We start from the raw sequence: 19,407 nt of genomic DNA, 5'->3' as shown, positions 1-19,407 counted from the left end.
GATCAGACCACAACACCGCGCGTGGCACGGGCTGATATACTCCTCCGGCCGCCGCCAGCGGTGTTGTAGTAGCCAGTCCTCCGCGACGATCGACGAGGATTCAGAGGAGTGGCCGCAATAAACCAGTTTTCTTTCTTTCTTGCCTACTGTTTCCCTATTCTTCTATTCCTCTTTCTTCTTCTTTTGCTCCCCCCCATCGGGTGAGAGCTGCCTGGTCGGAAATGAAATCCCCGAGACGCCAATAATTGCACCGTCTATTTTGCGACTCTCTGCCGGACCACCCTGAAGACGTGTTATTGTTGCTCGGGTGCTCCAGCCAAGCCGTGTAGCGGTCGAAGCCGTTCCTTCCCCTGAGATACTTCCCCCCCCCCCCCCCCCCCGAGTCGCTTTTTCAGATTTTCTTTTTTGCTTGCCCTGCGCGCGGATCTCCGTCTGCTAAGATGATGAATCAGTACGGCCAGCGTGCGGCTGTTTCACAGAGGACTTGCTGCGATGCCCAATATAGAGCTACACACTTGTGCGTATTACAGTACTGGTGCCTCGTTCTAGCGGAATAGAAATTTCGAAGAATGGAAGAAAGTTCTGATTCAGTTCGCGTTATGCTGCAAGTATACGCTATAGTGATCGAAACGGTGACTGTACATGCGGCCAGGCGTCATGTGTTCGTTTAGTTCAGCGTCGGACGCTTGATCTGGTCACCAACCACGCAATCATTTTTGCCTAACACGGGCTTTCCTTCTTTCTTTTCCCCTTTTTTTTTGCGCTGGCCAATTACGCTCGAGGCCACAGGCTGCCTGGTGAGCGGCGCGAACCCAGTGGCAGTGTATACGAAGTAGGTTGAATTAAGAGGGCGGTGGTCTCGCAGAGCTGTTTGGAACAGTTGCCGCTCCAAAAAAAACGAGTTGAGATTACCTGGAGTAATAACGCCACTACTGGAGCAAAGAAGAAAACATGTGCTCTGCGCAACCACGTATTCTTCTAGACAAACTTCAGAAAAAAAATATTTCTTCGAGCTTTGCGTAGGTATATGTCATCACACTTACAAATAGACAAACAAGTACGTTTCAAATACACCATTGCCTTATGCGTATGCCTTAATCCGCTTCGCCATTGAGTTATCAGCAGCATGTATGTAAAATCTACTTTCAGTTGCCTCGCAAATGCATGACAAAGTACGCAGTCCAATCGTGCTCCCAGCAAGCTGTCGCCGTTAACTCCATGGATACTGCTCGCGTGGCTTTGACCCTTCTAACGCATGGTAAACACACCGACGCTGTTATGCCACTCTCAGCTGCTGCGCGCAATGATTATTCCGCAGATTTATATGAAATGCCTCAGCTCTAGGCTGGTGCTTTAACGCTGGCTGGCCTGTATTTATCGTTTTGTTTCTTTTTTTACGAAGGACGCTTATGTGTTTCACCATCTTGAATCTTCCTGTGTGAACGTGGGACAAGTGTATAAAATTATCATCATCATTATTACACACACACACACACACACACACACACACACACACACACACACACACACACACACACACACACACACACACACACACACACACACACACACACACACACACACACACACACACACACACACAACACGCTATGCATATGGTAAAGCGAAACTATGCTGCTCAACGCATGATACTTCTCAAGTAACGCTACTTGAGAAACATTTCTTCCTTTTACTGCAACTGACATTAAATGAGGCAAGCCGTAGCCTTCCAGCACTAACTGTATCGAACAGCCAAATAGAAAAGAAAGACAAATAGCATTAAGGTAGTGTTACCACTTGTGGTCTCCCGCCGTATAGCTATATCCCAGTTGGAAGCACCGCTATACTACCCTATACACGCAAACGGGTGGCGTGGGACATTCACCTTTACAGTTCGGGCAATTACGTTGTCCTTCACCCACAAACAGCTGACCTCTGACGACCCTTCTCTCCGAGGCCCGAACGGGACTACGTGCGATAGTCCACCCCAAACTGAACGGAGAAGTGCCTGCAGCTGCCATTAATGCACGCAATGGGCGCTCTATTCCGGTGCGCACAGGTTGCCACCGTGGCTGCAGCAGGGATCGCGTGTCTCTCTTCTCGTTCTCCCCCTCCGTGCGCATTCGATGAGGGCCGACGGTTGTCTTAACGCCCGCCCTGTGCTGGGGGGAAGCCGTAAACCGGCCACCGATAGAGCGTTTTCGCGCGGGCCGGGTCAGCTCAACGATGCACGCCTGTGTGCGTTCGTGAAGCAACCATGAAGGGCCGACGCTGGGCTTGTACAAAACAGATTAAATAAAAAAGAGAACGCAGCCGGAGAAGGGAGAAGCACCTGCGATGTGGAGGGATGAAGTGGGGGGCCCTTCCTCAACGGCTCCCGACGCCGCTGCTGTCATCATCTGGCAGAGACCGGCTGTTGCGCTGTACAGGAGGACCGTTGCCGCGCGCGTACAGCGTGCGTTTGTTCGCGCAAGACGTACGACCCTCAGACGGGGCACTTGTGGCGCTGTTTCTGGCTCCTCTTTTCGCGCCGCCCGCTTCCGTCTGACGCCTTTCGCTGCGTCACGTGACTGGAACACGAATCGGCGCGCCATAAATGATGGCGCATCGTTATCGGGCAGCCGGCCCTGCCGATACGGCCCGTTAATCTTGTTAGACGCCGCTATGCGCGCGTACGATCGGCCCCAGCTCCTCGGGGAAGATAACTTGCGCGGAGGAACTGAACGGCGCGCATATATAGGGCTGCCGCGAATGCGGTTTGCGTGCCGCGCGCTTGTTTTCTGGGCAATTATTGCGGATTAAATCATCGACTTGCTACTGTTACGAACGTGCGCGTGTAAATTAATGGGCTTTTCGAGGGGAGACGAGACGCGATCTACTATAGTCGGCACCGCGCTTCGCGCCCGACTGCTGTATTCGTGCGTGCGTGTGTGTGTGTGAGTGTATGCTCGCGATGGCGGGCATCGCCAGTACAGCCGATGGCTTCGCGGTTGCGGCTGCAGCACCGCATGTACGGTCACGCGCGTCCATCCACTCCTGTGCGAGGAGCGGAAAGCGTCGGGGCACGTAGACAAAACGTGCTATCATCAGGAATGGTGAAGTGCGCCAGCAAAGTATAGCTGTTTGGTCGGGGTAAAAGATTCAAACCGAAGTATTGGTCTGGACGTATGCTGAGCACCTCTCTTCAGCGGCTGATCTGGGACGTTAAACCCGGAGATAGCATACTGCCCACGAAGATGCACGGAAAAGGTGTCTTGGGGAAAATGATGCTTTGATCACCGTAGAAACTAATCGAAGATTAGGGCTAGACAACTACTGCTGCATGCTTTTTTTGTTTAGTTTCCTTCTTACTAGTCTTATATATCCTTTTCTTGTTGGACCATGCCGTCCTGCGAATGCCTTCGGTCTATCAACTGCCAAGCAATACCTGATTGGATCATGTGGCGGGGAATCGAATGGAAGAGCCCTCTTGATGTGCCGATTCAAAAACGACATGGCAATGACTAAATGGTCAAGAGCACAGAGCTCATGGAAATCGGTATTTGGAACATAAAGCGCATTATCTACGGAAGACACCGTTCTGGGCTGTTCGTTGCTTCACTCGGCGATTTGCCTTTTATTAGGTGGAGTTCCGTCTGTCGTATGGTAGAAAAGCAGTAGTTTTGCGAGATTATCATGTATTAAGTAGGTACGAAAATATATTAGGACGTATATATCAATACATACCCATAGATATATATATATCTTCGTAGGTGTTGGGCGTCGTCTTGGAGATGTGTGGTTTAGAGCGGAGCGGGAGAAAAAGTAAAAATGGGTGGATGTCTGCTCAGCCATGATAAAACAAGGTCATCAGCCGAGGAAAGAAAAAAAAGAATATCAATGTATGGAGCAGTGAAACAAGCGCAGTGATAGGCCTGTGAATAGTAATGAACTTTCTGCAGTTGGGACTAAACGATAATATGTGCACATTGCAAAGTGCATCCAGCTAAAGGGCCTGCACTGAGAATTCGTGCGAAGCAACTAAATCGGTAATTTCACATTTGTTGACAGCAATATTCGAGTATGTCATGCTTTAGTACAATGCACATGACGTGTCAACAGTCAAACATCCGTTACGACCTGATGTGGAAGCGGTTGTTAGCTCTGAGCAATTATAGACGTGCTCCACTTCTGAATTGTTTCGAGTGTTCCTGTTAATCTTTTATAAGGCACTAATTTTACAGAAACCTTACTTGGGAGATCTTTTAAAGGCTTAGAAGATATAAATATTACTTATAGATACGCTTTACAAAATATCGCCTTAAAGGAGCCCTGCAACATAATTCGAAGTAACTATCTAATGACTTTACAAACGATTTAGTTGCCTTGCTAATAGACTGCCGCAAACAAGTTTTACAATACATCGAATACGAGCTTAGCTACGGGGTTTTGTCGCACGCTTCAAGCGCTTTCTCTCTTCTGTCGTACGCGCGAGCACGCTGAAATCTACTCATGGGGAATAGGGGGAGGGGGGGGTGGCCAGTGAACAAAAAGCTACGTCGATTCGTCAGCGTGCATCATACCCTTCGGCACTTTATTTTTTTTCCCTTGGAGGACCTGGCCCAAGAACGACGTCTCGTCTCCAGGGCCAAGGAGGCCGCGAAGGCCAGAGGCTTCCTGGAATGAGGAGACCTCCCACCTAACGTGAACGCGGAACCTACACCGCTACACCGTTTCGACAATAAACGTTTATTCCTCCTCCTCCTTTAAATGCGCGACTTACTTTTAGCGTGATCACTAGCGCGGGTGTGTGGCGCCATCCTGCGGCGGCCACGCAACCTATGCAGCTCACCATGCAAAAATCAGTCGATGTATGTGCACTTTGGGTTTATGGCATCATTTGTACAGATAAGGGAGAGTGATTTCTAGCTTACTTTGAGAATCAATTCAAAGATAAAGGACATCTGTGTAGCTTTATTGTTAGGCACACATGTTCTCAGGAGTCACGATTACCGATGAGCCGCATTTGTGACCATGCTGAAAATGTGTTGCAGGGCCTCTTTAAGCCATGCATGGTGCCTGGAAAGCATGAACAGTTAGGATATCGTGCTCTCACGCGAGTAATCGAAAAGGTACCCAAGTTGATTTCTGATACATCGATACTGCATGGGAGATTATGAAAGGTTATTTCTGTTATATGAAATTAAACAGCGCAATGCAGGCGTGCACACCATTCTCTGCTGGACCATGCATTAATGACCGAGAGATTGCGCAAGAGACCCTGTGATAGTTTTACGTGTTCTTTGCGATGTGCGAACATTACGAATATAGCCGGAAATGACAATGCTATAGTGGGACACGTATCAAAGAAATCGGGAATGGAGTGCTGAAATTTACAGTTTCTCATTTGTATCGTGTTACCAGACCTTCAATCAAATGAAGAGTGCACACAGTTGAAATGATTTATCCTGTGCATTTATGGTTGGTGTATCGCTTAAACACACCTTATGCGACTATAAGCATAGCAATATAGAAGGCAGCGAGATTTCGCTCTGCAAGAGCTTCTCGCCATGCCGGTTCGGGCATTGGAAACAAACAAGCGTGGCGCTTAGATCACTCGATACCAGTCATGCAAGCAAACTATGGAACACCATAGGGGTGCGATAAAGGGTGAGATTGTAAAGACAAAGGACGCGCGCCCCCTTTTCACGACAACTTCGCTTCGAGAGAGAGGTCTCATGCACGCATGACGTCACAAGTTCTCCTCGGGACGTCATTGACCATGGCACGTGAGTTCAGTTCTTTGCCCAATGCGGAGTGCGCAATGCTGCCGAAACAGAAAGAGAGAGATTCGTACATTGACTATATACATACATACATATATATATATATATATATATATATATATATATATATATATATATATATATATATATATATATATATATATATATATATATATAACAATGATGAAGATTAACTTTCTGGATGCTTATTCTCGGGGCCCAGTTGTGCCTTTATAACGTTCATGCATACCTATTTTTTTTAATCTACCGGTTTCAGCACTTTTGGTTGAACATATGACGTGCTAAAGGCAGTCTTTAACTGTGGCTATAACTTAGATGTTTCTTTGATATGAGACAAATTTCATACATACCTACACTTTGATTATGTTGTCCTATAAATGTTTTAGGAACGACGCTCCTAAAAGCGTGGTTCTGTCTATCCCTAGTATGTATGCACGTGACCACCTATAGTTCACCTTTGCAAACTGCCCACTAATTCGTCCTCGCAAACATCCCACTACGCCCCATCCCCGATCCATCACTTCACCCACCATATAGCCGTTATAATAAAGTGGGAACGGAAGCGACGTATAATAAAATTTACGAATAATAAAATTCCCTATATAAATAGCATTGTTTGTAACGTCTTTGATGCGTTTGTCACGTCTTTGATGACGTAGTGGGCGATATTCGCAGATCATTCACGGTTTAGTGATGAAAGCCTCCAGTGCTTCGCCCCACTCATCATCATTCACACCGTGGATATGCCGTGTTTTTTTTACTTTATCTGTATTAGAATATTGAATAACAGAGTTGACGTTGTCACATTTCTCGAATAAACAGCTCAATACTGCTAATAAATAAAGGTCTAGCTCACTTTGACTGAAAGAAGCACCACTAAATGTCTAAAAGCGCCGCGCGCCTATATATGTATTGTGTCACACGTGCTACTGCTACATAGTGCGCGTCGACGCTGTCGATTTTTGCTCGGCTCAGGGTTGTGTTGCATGCCCTGGAGGAACGTGCAGCCACGAGAATTCGCATGGCGGCGGCTTGTGCTTATACGAGGATAGACGCTTTCCAATGCAGCACTGTTGACGCTCGGGTAATTGCCTCATCGGCGACTAACGTCGCTCTGCATGACGCATGCTCGTGGGAGCACGTCATCACTTCAGGTGTTGCATGCCTTGTACACCGGAAAAGCGTCATTGCAGCGACGGCAGCAGTCTGGGTGACACGTTACACGCCGGGTATTGTGATTAGTGTTGGCGTTTTGGCGCTATTGAAATGCTGTGAATGAATGCCGTTTCTTCCAATGCAAATATCGCGCAGAGAGAGAGAGAGAGAGAGGGTGAGAGAAAAGGTCGTTTGTGGATACATTTTGCGTGGACGCTGTTGGCAACTCACTCGAAGTACAGTATGCCAGCTTTACATGTATGGGTTCCTTCTATCGATCGTATTTACGCACACAGTAAATGCAGAGGTTGTCGTCACATTTGAGCTTAGATTCTACATCGTTTATAAATTACCGCTTGCGCTTTCTTTTGATTTCTGACAGCAACACTTTTTTACCCGAACGTGTCTCCTGGCGATTTGTCACATGGAAGAAGACGTATCTCGAAATCTTCTTTTCTGTAACGTTTTACGATACGCGAACAGCAACAATACAAGACGCTTTCTCAAAACGAGTCTTTCGTTTTCCTTTCTGGTCGTGTATATTCCATAGTTGAGGTAAAAATACTTTGAATATGTATAACTAAACCAACTATGTAGCCCATTAATCCATGTTGAGGCGCTGAATCTGCCAGAAATCTGGAAAGAACGTTATTCGAGAATCATCGAATGCTGTTGTGGATCAGCGAACGAGAAAGGCAGCGCGCTTGAAGTCAATGTGGTTACATACTCTATTGCCGTGTAGCCTTATATATTTAGCGACTGCAACGTCGTGCCACGTACAGAACTCAAAGTCGCGAGATAGATACCAGCAGTGGCTGTCGCCATTTGATGAAAGCGATATGCGAAAACGTTTGTTTATAAGGCTATACACAGGCGTTTTCGCAAGATTTCATCAGACACACCCCAATTAACTTCAGGTGGCCAAATTGAGGTCTCAATTACCGGATGATTTATGATCAAATTGCAGTTTTCCCACATAGACTTTTAGTTGTTCAACTGTTGCGTACTCATAAAAGCAAGTGAGCACAAGTGGCTACGACCGTGCCGACATAAATACACAAGTTGCATCCAATTTAGATGATTGACAATTTTCTCACTGCTATATGGTGACGCTTTGAGCGTTGCTTGAATTTCCGGTCATATAAAGTTTCAACCAACAAGGTGCTGGATTTGTGATTCGTAGTTTTGGTACTCAATAATTATTCACCACTGATTCAACGTAACGATATATATATATATATATATATACCTTCCCGTCTGCGGCATTGACTGCACGCAGTGAACAAGGAATGCTAGATAGGACGCTTGACGGGTCGCCAATGTCGTATCACAGCTTGCTTACCATACGTAATGGTCAAGCGGCGTCCCGCAACTCTTCAGGGCAACTGCAGAATCGATTGACCACCTTTGATACGCCGCACAGGGTGTGTTGTGAAATGTGTGCACGTATGGTTTACTTTGTTTTTTTTTTCTGTCCCTTTTTTACTCTCTTATTCACCCCCCGCCCCCTCGTGTAGTTTTTAGCAAACTGGGCGTTGTCTAGTTAACCTCCCTACCTTTCCTATATTCCTTCTCGCACTCCCTCTCAAGCAGTGTCCTAAATGCTTGTTGGGTCTCATTAGGTGTCCAAGTTGTTTTTCATCTATAGGATTGGCGACTTGACAGGTGCGCCAAGTAAACGAGGACCAACTGAGATCTTTTAACCTGCCCCGAAATCACACTGCATGGGCTCCTCTTTCATGAAATATCCGCACTCGGAATTCTGCCGCGGTGCTTCGTGGAATCGAGTATGTGGCCTGACGTAGAGCAGCCGAGCGCCATAGTCGGTAAGGCACCGCGGTATAGAGACACCCCCAGTCGCAGGGTGGTGAGGAAGACCGCGATCGCCCGCTACATGTTGGAAACCGAAGCTGCTTAGCCTGTGCCGGCATGCCACCTGTTCGAGGAAACTGACGCGCCGACGCCGTGTGTGTATGCATGCACGGGGCGCCGAGACGCGGACAGGCTCGAGTGTGCGTGTAGCGACGAGGAAGCTGCCGCCTGGGTGTCCTCGTTTCGACACCCAATCATGCGCGTCGCCGACTGACGCCTCGTTTGCATATCTCACCCTGTTATCTTGGGCCGCCGTCTCCGGAGGGACCCAAGGGGCTCCGCGAAAAGGCTGACGCGTGCCGAGGGCCACGAGGTCGCCGGTCTCTCGCGGCCACGTCCTTCGATGTGGCACGCAGGGGCGGGCAGCGCACGCGCAGTCCCCACCTCAGCAAGGGTTTGCGAGGTTTAACATGTTCGAAGGGCACGAAAGGCGGGATCAGCTCTTAGCGAGGCGTTTTTTCTCTTTCGTATACGCACGTGTCAGCTACGAAATGTGAGCGCTTAAATTAAACCATCTCTGCAATGAGTCCTAAGATATATATGTTCTCTACTGGACATGGATCTCCTGTTTATGCTTAATTGTGCTAATGTATATATAGGCTGTGAATGTGAGTTGCTAATGTATATATAGGCTGTGAATGTGAGTTGAGAAAAACATGGTTAAGAACAACGCAGTTTTGGCTGTGGTGTTCCGGGATCGAGGATGCACGAGGGACGACAAAAAGATATCGCTGCTCGGTAAGCGAAACGAACGTATATCCACGGTCTTTAAAGGGACCCTGCAACACTTTTTGAGCATGGTGAGAAAACGCTGCCAATTGGTTGTAGAGGCTCCCCAGAACACGTGAGCCAACTATTATAGCTCAGCACGTGGCCAGTAATTCACAGTAAATAAGCAAAGTCAGCCAAAAATTGCTTTCTCTTCTCTCGACAAAAAGACGGAGGAAGCTCAAAAGTCACCCGTAGAAGGCCATATATCAGCCATTGGCTCATTTGAATATGGCGCGCTCAGTCATTACAGGGATCGCCGCAAGAGGCCGTGACTTGTCCACCAGTCCGCGCGCGATCACGATGAAAAAGCCGCGTATTCGAAGAAAAAAGAAAGAAAAAAGTGCTCAAGGTCACGAGGCGACCGTGACGTATTTTCTTTGCCCATGCCATCTTTCCCTGTTTAGTTTCCAGCGCTTTCATTGGGAGGAAAGAGGAGGGAATGCGATCGTAGCGTGCGAAATATCTTTGTAACTCCACTTGTACTGGGCGGATTCTCAATTGTTCTTGCAACGTTGAATTTCTTAGGCTATAAGCTCTTTTACTTAATTAATTCCATGGTTACCTCGAAAAGTGTTTCAGGGCCCCTTTAAAAAGGCACTTAGGAGAAGTAATGAATCGCTTTAGATTGATAAATTGTACTCTCGGAAGTCTAATGTCGTTAATTTACTATCATACATAGGTTTGTTTATAGAGAAAATGAAATTGGAAGTTTAGTTTTCAAATTTCTTGCCTAAGTAATCATGCGTTTTTTTTATTGCGCGTTTTCTCGGTTACTCAGCGTTTTCTCGCAGCAAGCATGGCGTGTTTGGTATTGTGAAAGAGTAGTTCACTAGTATGAGGAGAATTTTTTCGCTCATTAGTGTTCTTTTGAAGAAAAAAAAATGGCCTTGTGTCTGCATGTTAATCTGCAAATGTCATCGAAAGACGATAGTCCTGCGTCTGGAGAGATTGAACAAAATGTTTATTTGATGTTCTGCGCAAAAAAATCGGTGAATGGTATTCTGGAGGTGCTGCGTTAGAGTGCCTTGAGCGTGCGGCGGAGGCGAACGAGCGCACCAAGTCACGTCGCATGTGCACGTGAGACATAAGCGCTATCTGGCAGTTATCTTATAAAACGAAACACGCGGCTCTGAGACGGGCGTGCGCACCCGTCTCAGAGGTGATTAATGTGTAGAACGCAAGGCGACGGGTAGATGCCACCACCGTGTCGTCTTAGCAAAGCGTCGGAAACGCTTCCCTTTTCGTGCAAGCGCTGCTTGGTCAGTGCCGCGTGATAAACGCTACGGTACTTAGAATAACTTGTGTATGCATTTTCTAGTAAAAGATGCACATACAGAATATATACGTGTTGCTATGGTGCCTCAGATATGCGCGATAATTGCTTTTTAATTGACAATTGCACCAGTATGAACGCTGAACTTGAGCAAAATTGGTGGGTGCTGCGGATGGGGTAGGCCGTTTGTGATTCTTGTTGGTGCCCTTTAAAATTCCCGGTACCGTTAAGGGTGGACAAACAGACAAACGGACAGACAGACAGACAGACAGACAGACAGACAGACAGACAGACAGACAGACAGACAGACAGACAGACAGACAGACAGACAGACAGACAGACAGACAGACAGACAGACAGACAGACAGACAGACAGACAGACAGACAGACAGACCAAACTTATTGCGTCGAAGGTCAAGAAGGGCTATCGTCTTTAAAAGTACATCAAACATTTTCCTGCGTGCACTCAATAGAGAGTACGTGCATGCAATTGACCGCATTGAGTATGAACTGAGGTGGGAATTCGCTGTGGTCGGAACGGAAACGTATTGCTTATGATGTCATCTGACGAATGTGATACGCCATGCACATGAATGCACAAACGCATGATTTTTGCATCATTTATGAGGAGAAAGCGTATACGTGATGCGCGAATGCAGCAACTATAGCTTATTTAGCGTATCCTGAAAACCCATGGTGGGGTATTATATTGGGAAACATGCGCGGTCACGGAAGCCGGCAGATGGGTACTTTAAATAACGAACGAAATATTTAACGCGATAATAGTATATATAGCTTCGGGCGAGCTGTTTTTATCATAGTCATGTATTGGAATGTTAAATATTTACCGAACAAATCAGAGCTAATGGCAGCGGGTAATTCCTTCCGCACTCACAATATGCCAACATTCAGCACGCTTACTGTGCCGCCGTTCTCGCATTCGACTGGCACAAAGCAGTAAGTCAATGTGCTTTCAGGTAGTATACATACAGTTGGAATGTAATTGGTTATATCTATAGATAGCCACCACTTCTTGTGAACGCTATAGTGGTAGCCGTTAAAGTTGCGCATATTATTTCTACTTTGTGTTTAATATAAAAATATACGCTAACCTTCACAACTCTTGTTGACATGACTGCTCTCTGCAAAAACTATAGAATGACGCTCACAATCATAATGAATGTCATGTGAATGCACATATTCGTGGAGGCACAGTGTTTTATCCCAGCTTTTCGAGGACATGTATGGATGACCGTCCGCGCAGGCCAGTGTGAGGCCAGGATTTCTTTTAAAGGGGAGGTGGGGGAGGTTAAGCACTCTTTGTGCATATATATGTTCGTGCGTGCGTTTTTTTATGTCTGCACGTGTATATACGGACGGAAAATTGCAAAAAAATTATTTGCGGTTGATTGAACCTCCCCCCCCCCTCCCCGTTGGACCTTTTAATCAGAAGCGTTTGGTCTCAGAATCAGAAGTTCATCAGAGGTTTTTGATATACCTGCTACATTTTCGGTCAGATTAATGTATTTAAGGGCAAATGGATGCTCAAATAAAGAGAAGCCTTCGAAGAGATGCTTGGGATAGTTGGCACGAATTCATTTTCCAGGAACAAAAGCACTAAACCAGAACGACGACCGAGAAAAACCCAACAGAGGCGGTGAAACAAGTGACACAGACGCTGATGTTCAGCGCCTGTGTCTTGTTTTTTCTTGGTCCTCGTCTTATTTGGCGATGTTGTTCTTGCGTATAGAGAGAGGGTCAGTTGGGCGATCCATCTATGTGTAACGCTGGTTAGACACCCATATGTAACCCAATGGACCGTTGTGAAAGGCGTGGTGGCGCTGTCGATGGCACACCTACACCATAAAATTGACGCTAAAGCACGAAACGCCCACATAGATTACTCTGATAGTAAAGTACCAATTGTGAACAGGTGAATGCGATGGTCAGTAAGAAGCATTAAAACACATAAAACTAACCTGGTAAAGGAAATGCGTGCCTGATGACATGGCTCAGTATCATCGTGCGTTAGACATTTCCTTTATAATTTCTGCGGCACTTCTATATAAAACTACAAGGTTCGCCTTTGTTTCGTTTTCTTGTGTTAGTTATTGTGCGCTCATGTGCCATATCTGCAGGGCAATGTTGCAACCATGCCATACCAACTAGCCCGCCATCGAAGCACTTCGGATGTAAAACATCCAATTGAATATTGTCGTACATAATACACGCATTGCTTCTCGGCGAAGGCTTCTCAGCCGCGCGTGAGACATTTTCTGCGACAAACAATGGCCCCAATCAGTCGTCAGTTTCCCTGTATACGATGGCGTCGAAGTTTACTGAAAACAAGGCGACAAGTGTCGCTGGCTCCGTTTCCCATGCACGCTACCGAGTTCCGTCCTCCTGTACAGCAGGAATAGAATGGGCCCCTTGGGTGGGCCCCCGCGTCTCCGTGTTTGATAAATGACACGTCCGATCTGGCGGCAGTTTATGGATCTGCGCTCCAAACAAACTTCCCATAGATGCACATCTTGTTTTCCTCTCTGCTTGTCGGAAGACCATGTCGAATGACGAGAAAAAGGAAAGTGATGCGGATGTATACTATTTGTGAGCAAATGTATTCTTGGCCATGATAACCATTATTCGTTTCTTGCAGTGTATATTGCAATTTATACTGTATTAGATCATTATTGCCACAAGTATATATTCGTGACAAACGTGTTGTCGACTGCGGTTGTATTGTCGGAAGACCATGTCGAATGACGAGAAAAAGGAAAGTGATGCGGATGTATACTATTTGTGAGCAAATGTATTCTTGGCCATGATAACCATTATTCGTTTCTTGCAGTGTATATTGCAATTTATACTGTATTAGATCATTATTGCCACAAGTATATATTCGTGACAAACGTGTTGTCGACTGCGGTTGTATTGTTTAAGTACCATCGTACTTTATCCAAGTGGTTCTCTATTTTTCATGTACCCTTACTAAGTAACATGTATATATATATATATATATATATATATATATATATATATATATATATATATATATATATATATATATATATATATATATATATATATATAGTATGTGCCAGTGACAGTGTATGTAGTGTACTTTCCTTCGCAAGTCATTGGAGCGACTGCGTTCAACGCAGTATACCAACATAGTGCACACTGCTGGTATTCACATTCATCTTATGGTTCCCATAGTCGGAATCGAAACAATGAAAGTTTTGTTTGGACCTGACCATTAGTTTACTTACCACCCATTGGAACACAATACACCATTTATATAGGAACTGAACCCGTGCTTCGATTATTTTATAGGATATAAATCACAACCATGTCGATCATTTGGTTTACAGGCCCATTGCACAAGAAAGTTTACTCACAATGTGATTCATGGGAATGAAATTTTGCTAACAGCCTGTCACTAACATCGATTTGTACCGAAATGCCGCTCTTCCGTTCACATGCACACAAAAAAGTGTGTGTGAGTGGGGGGAGGGCAGAGGTGTGGAACACAAAAAGAGAGAGGTAAATCCTCTTTTGGATACGCAAGTAATACGCGACACGCGAAGCAAGAAGCCTCCTGCAGGATTATCTTGCAAGGGAATACGTTCTTCCTCGACGCTTGGGATAGTTGGCGCTTTCAAGAGGTGCGAAGATTCGCAAATAAATCGATCAATGTTCTCCTCTCTTTAACTGTGCGTATACCCGCGCGAGATCGATGAATTGATTTGATAACGCCGACTTTACGGCTTGGATGCTTTACAGCGCGACTGCATGCTCAGTGGACGTCACACGACATGCCCTATTTGCCCTGGCGCTGTTCAACATTGTAAACACCGGCAATGTGCGAAAAAAATAAGATAATAAAAAAGTAAACGAATGGGACGAGAATGTAGTCCTCGACTGGAAGCAACTTCATCGGTTGATTTAGACAGTATTAAAGCACTGTGCCTTCACACTGCTACCCATTTCACTCACGCGTGGACTGTGTACGCCATGTTCTTGCTTTTTTTTACAATAATCCTTGCTTGCTTGTATGCACAAAGTTCTCATTCTCGCCTTTCAACGGGGTCTTGATAGATAATAAGCAAAGCGAGGGAGACTCAACAATACCGAGAGTGAATCAATGTTTTGTTGGTCGTTTTCGGCTCGCACCCTCCGCACTGGTTCGTGCGTGGAGAGACGATTCCTGGGCGATGCCGCCGCGCGAGAGGAGACTGCCGGGGAGGGCGGGGAAACTCACGACGCGCGATTACACACTCTATCCGAGCACGGACAAGCGCCTTTTGGCCGACTATCATCTGACATGTAATGGTCACGCTTTCGGCTACCAGTTTAGCCCCGCGGTGCGCCGACAGGCATCCTCCGAAAAGGCGTGGCTTATCACATTACATCGCGCGCCCCGCGCACGACCAGGCCGAAGAGCATCGGCCGCATCCGACGCGAGCAAGGATGGCCTTCGTGATCGCGTACCGAGAGGGTTAGATAGTTTGCTGATTCTAACGCCCGATAAGAACCGCTGCTGCTCGTATTATGATTCGCCGCCTTGTTGTATCTTCGGCACCTTTGGGAATTCGCATGCTCCGGCAGCATCGCTCGGCGCCCATTATCGGAAGCCTTTCATTTGTCCGCACTTGTTAAAGAGGCGACGAGGGGGGTAGCGTGTACCCGCCTGCACGTTCCTTTGTTGTGCGATTGCTCTCGTTTGCGTGTTTCGCGCGCGCGGAACAACCGCCGTGTAACAGGGGGTGCTCCGATTCTCTGCGTCCCTTCTTTTTTTTTTAGGGCTCCGGTTTGTAATGCGATAATTGGTCGCTCGGGTCTCGCGTCCCGAGAGGTGCTAAGCGTGTTGCGGAAGGTGCCGGCTGATCGGTAGCGCGTGTTAGGCATGCCGGTTAGGCGGAGGCATTGTGCCACCTCTGCCGCACTGGTGCAGGTCATTACGTGTCCATACATTCGACGTTTGTGCATTCGCGAGCGTACTTGACGCTGTCTCGATAACTATAACGCCGGGAAATCTCTACCACGGGTGTCTGTCTGAGCGAGCGTTATTGCACCCGCTAGGGAAAGAAGAGAAAATGAAAAACAAAAACAAAAACAAAAAAAAAAAACAAAACGGAGACGCATAGTTGACGATATCGTGCGTATTTGGTTCTTCCGTCATCCGAGTTGACGTCGAAATTGGTGCATCTTTTCACCTGCCGTGGATGCAGGGCTCGTTGTACAGCGCGATTGATCGCTCCACCGCTCCCTCTAATTTCGGGAGAAATGAGATGGGCCAAATGAGGCGTTTTGGCGCGCAAGCAGCAGTTCATTAACCAAGGGGTGATGAATTGTCGTGTATATATAGTCAAGCTTAACGTCCCTAAACATTCATTTCCGAAACGTTTCCAGTAAAGTGAATTTCAGACAAACCCATGGAAAGCATGTACACTTTAGCAAATGACATGCGCTCAAGTTGAAAATGAAATGCGTGCTATCAGTATCAGCCTTTAATGTGTAAACCGGGAAGCCACGGCAAAGTCTTCCAGGCCAGTGAAAAAGGCGTAGGAAATGTGTTTTTATTATTATTTTAAATAATAATGACATTTATTTTTTTGAAAAGAGGAGAGGTGATGGATCTTGAGGAAGGGTAACGAATCGGGACACCATGGTGTACGGTTCACACAACAACAGCGATACCCTCACTGTGTGCTCGGAGTAGCTTGACTTCTGCCTTGAACGTGTTTTGACGATGTTTGGAGTAATCTGTATACGATCGAAACTCATCGCAATGGTTGACGGCATGCTCTTTGCAGGTGTACGAAAGAGTAATATATGATAAGCAATATGATGGTTTGTGTTCGTCAGTGCTGTTTCTGACTGGCCAGGCCACCTTTGCTAACGATATGCTTAACATGACGCGGTTTGCATTTCGTAGTGTATATCTTAATTTTACATGTATCCATTCGGGACCTGATTCCTATAATGTGAAAAATCCATATCTCTGTTTGAGAACTCGCGAACACGTGTCAAACGCGTTGGCTAATCGCAAGCAAACCGCAGTTGTAGAAAATCTATAAAGTCTCATAAGGTTTATACCTCTGTAAAAAAATAATAATCAGTAAAATAGAAGAAAGAACATGGTGCAGCTACGAAATGAAAAGGAAAGAATGTTCGGCCAAAAACACGGATACACCAATTTATATGTCTGTCTGTAAAGCGACAATTGAAAAGGGGGAGAGTGGTTGGTCATGTCGATTACCTGATTTGATACATGAACTATGGGACTAGAAGCAACTCAGCCACTTAACACCCTGCGACACAACCTCCCATTCTAGAAGCTGCTATAGCCTTCGATGCCTAACGCTTCGCAACGGTGATTATCTCCAGGTTGTTCATGATAGCCAGATTCAGTTAGGTATAAGCTATTTCTCTGTGGAACAACTTCCTGGGCAGCGGTGATAATAATAAAAAAAGAAAGCAATCGGCCTTTTCTGTGGCGTCTTAGTCGGCTCTACGAGGTTGGGCATTGTCGCTACGCATATCAGGCTACACTAAGTTTTACAGGGGCGTCAGCTTTAAGCAACCAGGGAAACGAGCTTAAACAAAGTTTCCCATGGTGACGTATGCAGCAAGGGGACCTATAAAAGGCACTCGTAGCAGCGGAGCCCGTTTACATAGTACGGTAATCGGGGCTATAGCCAGGCTAGTTTCGCGCGCAGTTGTATGCGAAGTGTAATTTGCCACCAGAGCGTAAATTCAGGCTTGCCTGCTTAGCAGACTGAGGTCATGTCTGCGGGCGAGGCAAACCTTCTCTGTTTACGTATTCCGCGCTCGTATACCTCGAGGAGATGTCACGTCGTAAAGAGGAAGCTCACGGCGTGAAGCACATAAAGAGGAAGGCTCGGCCATGCAGACGTCGGCCACCTCGGATTTGTATGTCCTTCTCCCGTATATATAGGCACTCACGGCGCGCCTCACATCCGACCGGCGCGCCGGGACAAGCTCCGTGTATGCCCTTCTTCAGCGTCAGAATGTGACGCGCCGTTGCAGTTTTGCGCAAAAACGGAAGAGGGACCCGTTGCATCTGTTGTTGCTCTTCATGCGTGCTACGTCCTCTATAATGCTGCTACAGCGTGCGCAGTGGACGCCATACCCACCGCGGGTTACGCCAAACTCTGATCGTAAGCGCAGTGCATACGTCGGCGAGATGGGTCATTATACGTCGCACCGCTTCACAGCGCCGTGTGTGTATGCGTTCTATAGCGTCCCATCAGCTGCAGCCTTGATCCTCTCGTTTGATGATGATGATGATGATCCTTGATACTCTGGCGCACACCCACAAAGGGGGATCGGCCAAGAACCGGGCGGCAGGATCTTAACTAAATTACTAATGGTTTTTCAAACAAAACGTAATTTTGGGCTAAAAAAATATAGAAAGTAAAGCCGAAAATCGAAAAAGGAGTATATCTGAGCAGGGAGCGATGCAGGCTATCAGATGCGATTTGAGACAGAGGTAATGGTGGGTCTTGTTTATAGATTCGCAAGGCACGTGCACCTTGTGGATTTTGTTTTCAGAGAAATGCTTTCCGGTGTAAATGGTCGGCTATAGGTTTTTATATACAGGGAATTGTCCTGTCGAAGAAAAGCCATTTCGAGTTAACAGTGCGATCTTTTTTTTTTCACGTATACTCAGTCAGAAACAGGTCACAGTCACGTTGATTGTGCAGAATGTTTGACAACTGAAGAGAAAGGCAAGCCGTGAAGGGACAACACTTCACATCACACTCACGTGTTTCGTTTGTCATTCATTTACAGGGTTCTGTCATCTTGCCTATAACAACAAACGTGTGCGCAGCGGTAATGAATCGAGTGTGAGTTTGTGAGATTTTTTTTTATGGATATGTAACACTATATTACCAGTGATCTATCGGATGTCACCGCGTTGAAGACCTGCAGGCTGGCGGGTCGTACAGCTAACAGAAACTATAGTTTAACAAGTCAAATAATACAAGCAACTTTCATATGCCTCAATACGCAAGCAGTTAAACAGCGATTGGAAGATTTCCACTTCGAATGATGCGCAGCTTAGCATAGTTTACTGGCCTTCAGTCATGAAACTATATAGAAAAATTGCAATCAAGTGCATTCCTCTCAGACCCAAATTTAGGCGTGTGCAGGGTTTTCATTCACGGGGGGGGGGGGGGGTCTTCACATTCACAACGGCTCCTTTTTTTGTTATGTCAATTTGTAAATTGTCTAGATGCCCCCTTCCCCCCCCCCCCCCCGCCTCTGCATGCGCTCATCTATACATATATAGTGGGGTCATATACATATATAGTGGGGTCAGGGTCATATACATATATAGTGGGGCCATATATAGTAGGGTTATATACAAGTATAGTGGGGTGCGTCCGCCACACTAGGTGGAAGCCAGCCTATAGCTTTCCCCAGCAACCTTCCACTATATCTTTGCATCTTTCCTTGCATCTTTCACTCTCTGTCTCCCCCACTGTATCAAACGACTGGGGGAAAACTTTCAAATAACAG

The 19,407-nt window shown here is 46.4% G+C and overlaps 1 protein-coding gene and 1 long non-coding RNA gene across 5 annotated transcripts in view; one reads left to right on the top strand and one right to left on the bottom strand.

Moving 5' to 3' along the window:
* LOC142776212 (uncharacterized) overlaps nt 1-19,407 on the top strand; it is a 185,471-nt gene that overhangs the window by 115,521 nt on the left and 50,543 nt on the right. The window lies entirely within an intron of this gene.
* Nucleotides 1-19,407, bottom strand: part of sv (paired box protein shaven) — a 223,364-nt gene that overhangs the window by 203,098 nt on the left and 859 nt on the right. The window lies entirely within an intron of this gene.

The sequence above is a fragment of the Rhipicephalus microplus genome, chromosome X, assembly GCF_043290135.1.
Source record: "Rhipicephalus microplus isolate Deutch F79 chromosome X, USDA_Rmic, whole genome shotgun sequence".
Classification (NCBI taxonomy): domain Eukaryota; kingdom Metazoa; phylum Arthropoda; class Arachnida; order Ixodida; family Ixodidae; genus Rhipicephalus; species Rhipicephalus microplus.
This window is presented reverse-complemented; position numbering and strand designations above follow the sequence as displayed.